Source organism: Schistocerca nitens, chromosome 2 (assembly GCF_023898315.1).
Source record: "Schistocerca nitens isolate TAMUIC-IGC-003100 chromosome 2, iqSchNite1.1, whole genome shotgun sequence".
Taxonomy (NCBI): Eukaryota; Metazoa; Arthropoda; class Insecta; order Orthoptera; family Acrididae; genus Schistocerca; species Schistocerca nitens.
In genome coordinates, this window is record NC_064615.1 from 39095492 (window position 1) to 39110038 (window position 14547).

Below are 14547 nucleotides of genomic sequence, written 5' to 3' on the forward strand. Positions count from 1 at the left end.
CGTAAAATCGAGTCAAATTTACCAAGAACTTGACAGTGCGAGCCCTCATATGAGTATGTCATTACACTCCATTTGATTTGGACGGATGCACTCTTCGGTTGGGAAAGGCGTCATCAAGCAGCAGGATACCCTAGGCAAGCTGGTTCACAACTGTTGGAACTCGTCCTTGATATCGCGGGTACTGACACGAGGGTGTGCTGGCCCGACATATGCTCTGTTGGAGACTGTCCTTGCCAGCTACGAAAGTACCTCAGCATCTCGCAGACAGTTCATAGGGTCACATACCATGGGGACAAGAGCATTGTCCTGCGGATACCACGATACTGTCGCATGAGAGGTAACATGTGAGAGCGCAAGATGTTCCTTACCGTACCGTTAGGTCGTCAGAGTTCCCTCAATCACTATCAGCCATGATCCTTAGTCATACATGCTGTGAGTAGTCCTAGCGCCTACAGTAGCAGCAACCACCAATACATCCGAGGTAGGCGGTCGCATAACTCGTAGGCGCCACCCTTCCTACTGATAGACGCAACTCGGGTGTGATGCGCCCAGCCATTTGAGCACAGCGTCAAGAAGGAAGCGGTCGACCTTTATTAACGACCGAACGTACTGTCCGAGCAATCGTCAGAGAAGGACTGAGAGCCATGGATTCATGATTATCATCAATCTGACGTGCATCTGATGCTCAGTGACCACAAAGATCATTAATAGGCGGCTCACGGAGAGGGATCTGAGCTCTTTGCACCGACTGCGACTGACCTCTGTACATCAACAAGCCCGTTTGCAGTGATGCCATACACATTCGGCCTGGAATCTTACTCACTGGAGTGGAATTGTCATCAGTGCTGAGTCCCACTTCGAACTGACGAGCGAAGACACTCTGGATAGCCGGGAGATACCAACCTAGCTACCGCCCGCCGTGCCGTCGGACAACTGGGTGTAATGGTCTGGACTGCCATTTCTTTTCATAGCAGGAGCCCTTTGGTTGTCATCTGCAGAACCCTAATACCACAGCGGTACATCTAGGATATTCCGCGCCCCGTTTTGTTGCCCTTCATAGCAAGCCATCCTGGGATTACATTTCAGCGACAGTTTTTATTGTTTGTCTTCGTGTGTAATATTAGTAATTTTCGCCTCACAAACATTAATATACGCACAATAGTAAACGCCTGATGGCCTAAAGTTATCGAACAATTGTAAAGTAAAAGAAATGAACCATCGCATAACAGCGACAGAATCTATTATTCTTTATCTTTGCCGTTCTTTCGCGGTGCCAGTAAATCTATGTACATGTATCGATTAATGGTATAAAAAAGAATTCTGTTGTTTCAAGACAAATGAGGCTTTTGGCGCCTCACCTTTTACTGTTTGTATTCTATGAAAGGCGGACGCGGACTTGATGCGTTCCGCAACAGTATTTTATTTTTTCTGTGAAAATATTGAGTGAATATGCTAATTGTTATTTTTTTCAATCAGAAAACATGTAGTCTTGTAACTGATAACGAACAGACAGCGTCAAGAGGACATTTTGACTGTTATGTATAAAGTATTGAACCACAATGGTCATCTATTGTAATTTAATATGAAAAGGTACGTAGCATTTAAAAAAAAAACGTGTGTTAAAGATAAGTGTGCTTATTTTCGTAAATTAACCTTGATGATTCCATCTCCTTTCTGAATGATAATTATTGTTTGTGTTACTTATTCACCAGAAATTACGATCACGCTGATGGGCCGAACGCAGCATGAGGCAGAAGGAACATTATCGTTTTCCTATTATTTCTGAACGAATTTTTTTTGTGTAGTGTTGCATTCCTTTTAAAGTCTATAAATCTTCTGGTCCCTTAGTGTTGATCCGGGTATGACTACATCGCGACTATAAAAATACACAGAAATGATAATGTTTCTTCCGAGCAATCTCAAATATACATATCAATATGCTGCTCTTATTCAGGTATTTAATGGTCAACGTATGTTATTATAATAGCGTAATAAATCCCTGATTCTGTTGCCAAGTGGCCCACCAAAAATATTTACTTTTTCGACATTAAAAAAAAAGTAACAATTCTTTTTATTTTCGTCCCCCAAGAGCAACGCTACACTTGGCGCCCGAACAGGGACTTGATCAAAAAATCATTTCATGTATGTGTTCAAAAATTTTTCAGTGCTTGTTCTAGTAATTGTTTCATTTTTTCATGTGGATGCAATTCGGCCGAGAAAGAGAAGTGGGAAAACCTTTTAATTAATTCAGAAGAACGATTGATGAAATTACCAAAAAAGAAACGCGAGTATTCATCCGTATCACCATCAAGACAGCCATAGTAAGTCAAATTTTTATACGCAGTAGCCAAGCTTTCGTAGTGACGTAGCGTCTTTCGAGTTGATCAGAACGTAAACCTGTCTTTCCTTGCCTTGAAACAGCTTTATTTCAATTTGTCCATAGTCCATTCTTATGTAGTTAAATTCAGTGAAAGTGTAACATTGTTGTCAGTGCATAAAAAATTACGATATGGTGGATAACTACGCTCAAAACGTAAAACGTGTGATATTTCATTTGTTTGTAATTAGTAGGAACCATCTTGACTTCTTGCCGTACATGAACGTCAGTTGTTACCCAGAGTTAAAATTTCATCTTAGGTCCCAGTAAGCCATAGCACTACGTCACAGACAAACGACTGACGGCAGTGACAAACAATATCTGTAGCATTTTGACGTTTGACAAATAATTAATGAACATGGCTGACAGTAAACAGCGGACACAAACAAAACCAGACGACAGCGGTGATGCGAATGGACCTCACTATCCATTACGATCACGCGCGATAGGTACACGAGCGGATGCAGAAACAGCCTCGGCCGAAGTTTTAGAAGCTGGTCCTAGAGTGCAAACTATTTCCGCTTTTGAAAAAAATGACTTGGCCGCAATGATCGAAGCAATAATGGAACGCAAGTTCGAAAGCCAAAAACAGGAAATATTAGATGAAAAGGCCCGCGAAGAAAAAGAGAAGGCCGAAAGACGGCATAATAAAAATCAGGTCCTTACAAATCTGTGCAACTCAGTAAAAGCAGACATAAATTCAGTAAAAACAGACATTAATTCAGTAAAAACAGATCTGCAAACGGAGATAAATGACCTAAATACACGGTTAAATTCGGTAAAGGCCGAACTAAAGGCAGACATAACAGCTGATTTAAATACCCTGTTGGGTAATGTCCAAAGCCAAATCAGTAGTCAGATCACGACCATGAGGCTAGAAATTGACACACAAGTAGAGTCAAAAATAGAGGATATTTCAAAACGGTTAGATGAAAAAATTGAAGCAGCCAAGGGAGAAATAAATTCAAAAGTGATGGAATATCAAAAACAAGCTGCGACCTTAAAAGAAGATTATACTGCAATCTCTGATGAGGTCAAAGGAGTTAAAACCGCAGTAGACACGATCGAGAATGTTGTTGATGATCTTTCCAAACAGATTGAGACTCTTAATGTAGAGGATCAAATAAAGAATACTGTTAAGGCACATGCTGAAGCATTGTCCGACCACTACCAAGAGTGGATTAAAAACAAAGACGGATTCATAGAAAACAAGGTCAAGAACGAACTCAGGGAAACTGTCAAAAACGTGACCTTTGAAATATTGGCAGCCCCTGGAAAAACAGGAGACACGGTCATCTCAGAATTGGGCCAGATAAGACGAACGTTAGCTCAAGATTTACCTGAATGGCGTCAACAGATAGTTGATGAAGTTCGTACACTAAAATTTCAAGTTGAAAATTCCCTACCTACCGTGTCAGGAGACTGGAATAATTCACCACGAAGTAATGAACAACAGCAGGTACATTACCGTTCACCATCTGATAACGCTCAAACTCATAGTTCTATAGAAGCACAAGTTAACCAGAGTACCAGCCCACCCACTTTTGTCAGTTTGATGCAGGAGGAAAGCGTGATCAAACATCGTATTTTTCCGACCTTTCACCCACAGAAAAGAGAAATTCATCCTATAGTGTTCCTCCGAAATTTTTCAGGAATTTTCCCGAGTAGCTGAAGTGACCGCCAGCGAATTCAATTCGTTAGTGGATTTATCGTAGGCGATGCTGCCTTATGGGGAACCGAAATGGTCGACTCTTGTAAGAGTTACAAAGAGTTTGAACAGATGTTTTTAGCTAAATTCTGGAGTTCTGGTGTGCAGCAGCGCATGAGAAAAGAGGTTTACAACGCCGAAGTGTTTAACAGTAAGCGCGGTAGTTTGAGAAGATATTTTGAAAAGTATTTAGCGAAAATCAAGTTCTGGGATTCGCCGATCACCGCCAAAGACGTTATTATGATTCTAAAAATTAAGCTACCGATTGCGATCAGAGAAAAGTTAGTAAACGTGTCTGAGGACGATACGGACACTTTCCTATCTGTGTTAGACTCGTTAGATCTGATTTACGAGGACGATAGAGTTGATGTTGGCAACGCCCACTTCAGTGCAGGCGGCCAGCACAATACAGAATACGCAGGCAACAATGGTGGCCGAGCGAAAGCGCGTCACAGCGACAGCCAGTACCAACCCCACAACGGTTTCAAAAATAAACACACTACGTATTCCAACAGCAAATACAAAAATAAGTACAATAACGGCCAGAGATACAATCCAATATATAATTCGTCACCACCTCAGTACGAAAATGCACATTATAACACACAGCCCCAGCAATATGGAAACACGCAACCGATCAACGGTAATCATCAAAACGATCAGTCTTACGATTCAAATCGTCAGTGGAAAAGAAATAAATGGCATAATCAAGGTGGAGACCAATGTACACCTTTCAGTAACGGTTACAATCAACACAAGCCACAGCAAAATACCTTTCAGCCACAAAATATACACTTCACGCAACAAGCGAACGGACCTTTGGGAAGTCTGAAGCCTAAACGCCCGCATAATACGCAAATTTATTATGCGCAAGCGAATACGCCAGGACAACAAGATCCATTTCCAACCGAGTTCGTACCACAAAACCAACACCAGTTCCAGACGGAAGAAACTTTAAGAAATATAAATCAGCAGGAAAGTAAGCGTCGAGCGGAAAATTAAAAGCAGCACCTTTGAGCCTCCTAGAGGATGCTGCAGGTTTGAATGCATAGACCCCCTTCCAAAGTTACAAGACAACGAATTGGACCTAGAAGCAAAAATCAGGCAAGCTCTTATATCATTGACAACGTATGCTAACCTCCGAAAAAAGGCATTTGATAAGAAGGTAAACAGAGTTATAGATTTCAAAGAAGGAGAAAAGGTATTAGTCAGGACTCACTTTAAACCATCCCTGTTGTTAAAGAAGAATCGTAAGTGGCAACACATTTATGAAGGTCCTTTTGTGATAATGAGGAAACCACACATTGGTTGCTATTTGTTATCTGACCCTGCCACGAATAAAATCAAAGGATTGTTCCACCATCATGATTTAAGAAAATTTTATAACGCCAGGAATTAAGTTAATTTAAGCTGTAAGAAAATTCTAAGGTATTGGAGATCAGGATTAACCAATGAGTAACAAGAACGGAAATGAACTGACTACGGACGTTAACCGGTGCTGAAAGGAAACCTTATGTATTAAAACAACGTGTCTGGAAAATAAAATACAGAATAAGTTGTAGACAAGTATTTACATGAATAATCTTTATGTAAACAGGAGGACATGTCCTAGAGGCGATTTTCAATTTTAGTTATAAGTTAGTATGTAAGAAAAATGATGTACTCGAGAGGTATTAATTAGCTCCGAGGTACTAAAATGAGGAAAGAGGAAGGAGCGAATAATGCACTTCTCTCGCTAAAAGTAATTTGAGAATGAACAGGAAGGAGCGAATAATGCACTTCTCTCACTAAATAGTAATATGAAAATGATGATTATATGTGCTTAGTATTAGTAAGTGAAATTTAATCGAGGACAAATTAATGACCTGTTTTAAAAGGAAATACTTAAACGTCCAGACAAAAGAGGAAAGTTGTGTGAAAAGATTCGATTCCATGAGGTTATTCCCTATTTTCAAATGTGACGTAAATAAGGCACCACCTGTTAGCGCAAAACTGTCGGTAGATTTAACTTGTAAGTTCCAGCACAATGCTGTGCCAGCGATGAAATAACATCTCTTTGAAGTAAACAGATATCTAGGATAAAGCATGAACAGATTGATAACGCAGTGCAATTGTTCTAAAAAGGCCTGACGTTAACCTAAAGTAAAAGCGTGATGGAATAAAAAGGAAGTTTATTATATAACGCAAAGTAAGATGAGTCCAGACTATAAACAAGCTGAGTAAAAGAACATATGAGTAACATGGTTTATTATGGCAACTTCACGGTACTATTGAGCATTAGCGATACTGCAAATTCACAAGCTAGCAGCAAATAGAATAAGGATCTCGCCCAAGCTTCACAGGTCGCGACAGCAGCAAACAACAACACTCTAGTGAGAGGCTTATATATACAAATGATAATTAATACCCAAGTGCGTAATGCATAAACTTGACTTAGTCTAAGAAATGAGCAAAGAGTAGTAAGCAAGCTGCAGCAAGATACATATTTGATATACATGCTTGAAGTGATAGATTTTATTTTAAGTGCGCACTGCAATATTTATTGTTTTCTCTGTGATTATGTGATTATTGAATCCCTTTCCTAAGTGCAAATCCTTTAAGATCCTTGATCCTATCCACTCCTCAGGGTCAACTTGTAAAGATGCACGTGTGCTTGGGAAGTGAGGCGCTACATATAAAAATGAGTAGGTTCGCGACGCGCATATTGCTTTTGTAATGCGCAATGTAAATTAAATTTTCGACCTGGTTGAGGAGTAATTAAAATTCTGTCGACGATCCGCGAGTAGGCCCGGTTTTCCCATTTTTTTTTCGACTGTTTGTATTTCTACACGAAATCCCGAAGCGGAATTGCTATTTTCAAATCTGTCCTCGAACTTTCTTTAAAGACAAGCACATAACGCGAAAAACTTTTGACATAAATGAAGCTCCCCTCACAAGTCACTAAATAAGACGAGCAAAAAAAAAATGTATTGGGCCTACAAAATGAATAAGGAAGCGTGATAAAGATTACTATGAATGAAATTAATTTGTAAAGGAGATTGGAATGGATTTGGTCAAAGAAAAATGACTTATAATAGCTTACCTGTGACCGTAGGCATAAATAAAAAAAAAAGACTAATTAAGAAACAATTATTTCGATTCAAAGTGGTCAATTAGATTATTTCTCGATTTAAATGAACTCTTGTAAATATTAGCATGTAAATCAACTTGTAAACACCGTGTGATGTTATGAAGCGAGAATTTCTTTTAATACACCGTTCACGCAGACGCTCACCACAGTGCAAGTGAAGTTTTAAAGTTCGACGATTTTCAGTGGCAGTATTCTACTGCACAGTATGTGTGAAAAATTCGTTGATGTGTGCAGTGTGTAATAATCAGTGTCATTCCACACATGCAGTTGCAGCGGTAGCTACCACTTACCTGTGAATCCGTAACTGGATAGTGGACAGGAAGTGATGTGAGGCAGTTTCGGTGGCAGAAGCTCCCTCCAGCAATCTAAAAAGCACAAAGCCACGATCCGCCGAACAAAAGCGACGCACGGCACCTCAAGCGCGAAATCAACGCTCTGCAAGAAAGCTACGGTCACGTGCGCGCGCACAGACTGAATTTCAAGATTGCTCGCAACAGCGGAGGCGGACAGCCACCACGTGACGAAATAATGTAAACGTTCAACCGCCAACAGTAGTTGCTGTGCGCTACATTCTGTAGCAAAAACATTCACACCCAGTACTGAAAACATTTTGTATGTATCATAAACCTTCCGAGAGACTCTAAGATAGAGAAGTTAACGTAATTATTATAATGACTGATTGTACACAGAGACAAGTCACAAGGTCACCTCTGAATAGTTGAAATGTAAACTTTAACGAGAGGTCACGATACGAATGAAAATAAGCACACGAAAATACGTCAAAGGATCCGATCCTTCCTATATCCCATCCCACATGTATAAAAAATTAGTTTTGTAAGCTATTCTAGTATAAGATATTTTATCTGTTTCATATGTGAAATAATTCGGAGAGCCACACTCGAGCCCTGAAAGTGAATGATATGGACTTCCTTGTCGAAGCCATCACCAGTGGCCGCTCTACAATCCAAGTCTATCATAAATAGTGTATGTGCGACGAAAATAAATGTATAATTAAGTGCGACAACGGACAAGGCAATCAATCGACAAGATGATGACAATATAATGAATACAGTCAAAACAGAAAGTTGTGTACCAGTTGTGATAGTCAAATTACTTTTGCAACGATGAAAAATGAAGTGTGACTCTATTTCCTCATAAATTTTGTAAATATGTGTACTTATAGCCTTAATTTTAAGAATCATCAAGAAAGACTGAATCCATACAAACACTGACAGAAACACAGAACAAATTCACAATGATCCACCGTCAGTAATTACAAATTGAAACGTTAATTCTTTTATTATGGAATGAATGTGAAATGAAATTTTTAATAACCTGTATGTTACACCCGAAAATTACAAATATTCCAATGGGCATGAGGATGAAAGTAATACCTTCGGTATTCCTTCCCTCCTCATGGGAGGCAGTGTAATATTAGTAATTTTCGCCTCACAAACATTAATATACGCACAATAATAAACGCCTGATGGCCTAAAGTTATCGAACAATTGTAAAGTAAAAGAAATGAACCATCGCATAACAGCGACAGAATCTATTATTCTTTATCTTTGCCGTTCTTTCGCGGTGCCAGTAAATCTATGTACATGTATCGATTAATGGTATAAAAAAGAATTCTGTTGTTTCAAGACAAATGAGGCTTTTGGCGCCTCACCTTTTACTGTTTGTATTCTATGAAAGGCGGACGCGGACTTGATGCGTTCCGCAACAGTATTTTATATTTTATGTGAAAATATTGAGTGAATATGCTAATTGTTATTTTTTTCAATCAGAAAACATGTAGTTTCTTGTAACTGATATCGAACAGACAGCGTCAAGAGGACATTTTGACTGTTATGTATAAAGTATTGAACCACAATGGTCATCTATTGTAATTTAATATGAAAAGGTACGTAGCATTAAAAAAAAAGTGTGTTAAAGATAAGTGTGCTTATTTTCGTAAATTAACCTTGATGATTCCATCTCCTTTCTGAATGATAATTATTGTTTGTGTTACTTATTCACCAGAAATTACGATCACGCTGATGGGCCGAACGCAGCATGAGGCAGAAGGAACATTATCGTTTTCCTATTATTTCTGAACAAATTTTTTTGTGTAGTGTTGCATTCCTTTTAAAGTCTATAAATCTTCTGGTCCCTTAGTGTTGATCTGGGTATGACTACATCGCGACTATAAAATTACACAGAAATGATAATGTTTCTTCCGTGCGATCTCAAATACACTCCTGGAAATGGAAAAAAGAACACATTGACACCGGTGTGTCAGACCCACCATACTTGCTCCGGACACTGCGAGAGGGCTGTACAAGCAATGATCACATGCACGGCACAGCGGACACACCAGGAACCGCGGTGTTGGCCGTCGAATGGCACTAGCTGCGCAGCATTTGTGCACCGCCGCCGTCAGTGTCAGCCAGTTTGCCGTGGCATACGGAGCTCCATCGCAGTCTTTAACACTGGTAGCATGCCGCGACAGCGTGGACGTGAACCGTATGTGCAGTTGACGGACTTTGAGCGAGGGCGTATAGTGGGCATGCGGGAGGCCGGGTGGACGTACCGCCGAATTGCTCAACACGTGGGGCGTGAGGTCTCCACAGTACATCGATGTTGTCGCCAGTGGTCGGCGGAAGGTGCACGTGCCCGTCGACCTGGGACCGGACCGCAGCGACGCACGGATGCACGCCAAGACCGTAGGATCCTACGCAGTGCCGTAGGGGACCGCACCGCCACTTCCCAGCAAATTAGGGACACTGTTGCTCCTGGGGTATCGGCGAGGACCATTCGCAACCGTCTCCATGAAGCTGGGCTACGGTCCCGCACACCGTTAGGCCGTCTTCCGCTCACGCCCCAACATCGTGCAGCCCGCCTCCAGTGGTGTCGCGACAGGCGTGAATGGAGGGACGAATGGAGACGTGTCGTCTTCAGCGATGAGAGTCGCTTCTGCCTTGGTGCCAATGATGGTCGTATGCGTGTTTGGCGCCGTGCAGGTGAGCGCCACAATCAGGACTGCATACGACCGAGGCACACAGGGCCAACACCCGGCATCATGGTGTGGGGAGCGATCTCCTACACTGGCCGTACACCACTGGTGATCGTCGAGGGGACACTGAATAGTGCACGGTACATCCAAACCGTGATCGAACCCATCGTTCTACCATTCCTAGACCGGCAAGGGAACTTGCTGTGCCAACAGGACAATGCACGTCCGCATGTATCCCGTGCCACCCAACGTGCTCTAGAAGGTGTAAGTCAACTACCCTGGCCAGCAAGATCTCCGGATCTGTCCCCCATTGAGCATGTTCGGGACTGGATGAAGCGTCGTCTCACGCGGTCTGCACGTCCAGCACGAACGCTGGTCCAACTGAGGCGCCAGGTGGAAATGGCATGGCAAGCCGTTCCACAGGACTACATCCAGCATCTCTACGATCGTCTCCATGGGAGAATAGCAGCCTGCATTGCTGCGAAAGGTGGATATACACTGTACTAGTGCCGACATTGTGCATGCTCTGTTGCCTGTGTCTATGTGCCTGTGGTTCTGTCAGTGTGATCATGTGATGTATCTGACCCCAGGAATGTGTCAATAAAGTTTCCCCTTCCTGGGACAATGAATTCACGGTGTTCTTATTTCAATTTCCAGGAGTGTATATATATCAATATGCTGCTCTTATTCAGGTATTTAATGGTCAACGTATGTTATTATAATAGCGTAATAAATCCCTGATTCTGTTGCCAAGTGGCCCACCAAAAATATTTACTTTTTCGACATTAAAAAAAAAGTAACAATTCTTTTTATTTTCGTCCCCCAAGAGCAACGCTACACGTGCTGGCGAAAATCTACCTTGGCCAGTAAGGTCGTTGGATTTCTTGCCAATTGACAACATTTGAGGCAGATCGTAAATTTCTAACACGCCAGTGGGATGGAATTGGGACTATATGCTTCACTAGGACATCCATTAACTTTATCAGTCAATGCCAATTCGAATAACTGCTTGCATAAGGGCCTGAGGTGGACCAACCAACGCGTTACTGACTTGCTCTCTTTGTAAAGTTCTTTCTCTTGAACAAATTATCCAGTTTTTTTGTGAAATTGTAATCATTTGCTTGTCTGTACATGTAGATCTACCTTTTTCCGTCCCATTCGCATCATTCCTTCATCATGCGTAGGGATCTTTTTTCCGGATATAATCTATTTAGTCAGCTCCTAGCCGGCCGAAGTGGCCGCGCGGTTCTGGCGCTGCAGTCTGGAACCGCGAGACCGCTACGGTCGCAGGTTCGAATCCTGCCTCGGGCATGGATGTATGTGATGTCCTTAGGTTAGTTAGGTTTAACTAGTTCTAAGTTCTAGGGGACTAATGACCTCAGCAGTTGAGTCCCATAGTGCTCAGAGCCATTTAGAGCCAGTCAGCTCCTGATACATTACACGCTACAAATTATAGTGGATACGACTCATTTTAGTAAAGGAAAGAGGTATTCAATCACACGCACACCCACCCATCCACCCACCCACACACACACACATGACCTGCATTCCAAGTATTTCCATACAATTCAACAAATGGATGTATATATGTTTCACATCTCCTCCAAAACAACAGAACCGAATTCGACCAGACTTGGTCCATATATCACTTAATGTCTGGGAAACATCACTGTGGATAGTAACCACCTACCTATCAAAGGGGTGGAGGAGTGAATGAAAAACCAGTGCAGCCCACAACGCTCGATGGCCATAGTCATCCAGTACTTGAGAATGAGAGCGCTTAGTGGCTTGAAATAAATTTTAAACACAATTTCAAATTCTTAGGAAACTTTTTCTTACTGACAGTCTCCAAAGAACGGTCGAGGGAAAAAAGTTTATCGCCTGCTACATTTTCGCTGTTCACGCCGTAAAACTGCCGCATGAATCAAGGCGTTTTAATTTATTACTTCATTACTACTAAATGCATTCATGACACATTTTTCAGAAGGTACTCACATATACCACTGAATGCACCAGAAAAATTATATCACTATGCGGCACACAGCTCATGAGATCCGTCGTCGCAAACATTGAGAGATGTGACAAACTGCCGCATCGTACATGATGTTTACATTTATTACTTCCTCCCTACTAACTCTAATCTCAACACGTTTGGCACACAAACTCCGCATATGTTGCTGAATGTACATACAAAAATATATTAGTGTATGCCACCTAGTCACAAGATACGACATCACAAACACTGAAATGTGTGAAAAACTGCTGCATAATGCGTTATGTTTTTATTTATTACTTTTTTACTATTATCTCTATACACTACGCATTTCGCAGACGGCAGACACATATACCACTGGATGTACTTGCAAAATTATATCATTGTTCGACATCAAGTTCAGAATATACGATGTCGTAAGCGTTGAGCTGCTTGAAAGCTAAACTGCAGGTGAAAAATGTGAACAAATATGTTTTAAACATGTTAAATATATGTGAAATATATTTGAGATGTGCATATACAGGCAATTAACATGCAAAAAATTCATCCTGAACCCGTGGAACTATTTCAGCCAAATTGGGTATACATATTAGCTACAATCTGGAAAGAAATACTGTGGGGTAAGGACCACTAGCCTCCTATTGGGGTCAGAATGATAACGTTGGTGAGGGGAGGAAGAAATGGACAGAGAGGGGGCATAGATTAGATCGACGTAGATAGGGCATATGAGGGGATGAACAGAGAGGGGGCACGGGAAGTGGACAGAGGGGGGAGAAGGAGAGAGAAAAGGAAAAGAGATAGAAAGAGACACAGGGGAGGAAGAGATGGGGAAAGAAAGGAGGGAGGAGGAGATGGACGAGAGGAGGAGGAAGAAAAGGACAAAGAAAGCATAGAGGAGGAAATTGACCAAGAGAGGGGAGAATAGGTGATGGACAGAGAAAGGAAAGAGAAGGAGATGAGCTGCGAGAGAGGGAAGGAGGGAAGCTTGGTAGTACAGGTGGACCCAGTTAGGTGCTACATGCGTACTTTGCTCCCATTCACGTGTGTGGGACACTAACAGGCGGTTGAAGGGAATCGGCACTCCGTTCCTTACGTTCCGGTCCAGAGGATGGATCTGCGGAGTTTTCTGAGAAGCAGTCAGACTGCTACAGAGCTCCAAATAGCGTATAACAACTCAACCATACAGTACTGGTACCTAAATATGAGGACACTAATTAAGATACCGGTTATCCATGACTTCGTAACTGGATGGCAGAGCGAACTCACAAATACCGCATTTTAAAAAGGGCAGAAGCGTTTCAGCTGGTTGAGATCAGGTGGTGGGACAGATTTCCACCTTTTCAATGGGAAGGAGAGATAGTGGCACCAATTTTCTGGTCACCAGACCTTGCACCAATGTTCTGGGTTAAATTCCAAACCTTGCACAGAGTACCACGTACTGGGGAAACGCGACACCCTTGAAAGTGATATGCTGGTCGCATGGGGACCTCAAACACGACGTCGCTCTTGGTGCTGTTCGATAGTAGACGTGTTGGGACCTTGGTTTAACGTCTCAATTCTCTCTCTCGTCGTCATCAACATAAACACGAATTACACTAAGGACGAACTCATCACTCAGCTAGACTAAACAGTCACGTTTCACGTAGGACAGTTGCCTAGTGGCTAGAATTAAAAAAATCATTGCATTTGATTTGGCTGAAGCCTTAGGAGAGATCACGGCCAAAAACGCCGTGCGGTATTTATGTTTGTTAATATCATGGTCGTAAAATATTGTAAGAGGATGATTCACATCAACACTACCAACACTTATTGTTGTACGTAAGACATAATACTACAATTACAGATATAGAATTTTTTAATAGTATCTTTAACTTATAATGCAACCATTTCTTCGCTTCGGAACTCCACCGGTAAATCGTGGAAGTAATTGTTTTCGTTGTAACCGTAGCCACTCGTGCGCCGTGGTTTTCAACTCTCCATCACCTCTGAAACACTTGGCTACCAACGCTTCCTTGACTCGTCCGAACAATGGATTCGGAGTTATGTGAGTAAAGTAGGAGTTCGAGACACTCGAATTCCATATCCTGTATTGTTGCTACGGTGGGACGGTTGCAGCGAAACATCTGCAGACAGAAGACCTCGTCGTTTACCCTGACGGCAGGGAGAATATGATTTAGTATCAGATTTGTATATGAGTTATTGGTCACTCATAATCCCATTTCGATGTAATCCTCCAGAATAACCCCTTTTGCATCCTGAAAGAAAGTAGATATGAGTCCCATGTCACGTCGAGTTGTTGCTCTATGCTGGGCATAAGCAGGATCAAAAGGACACGATATTA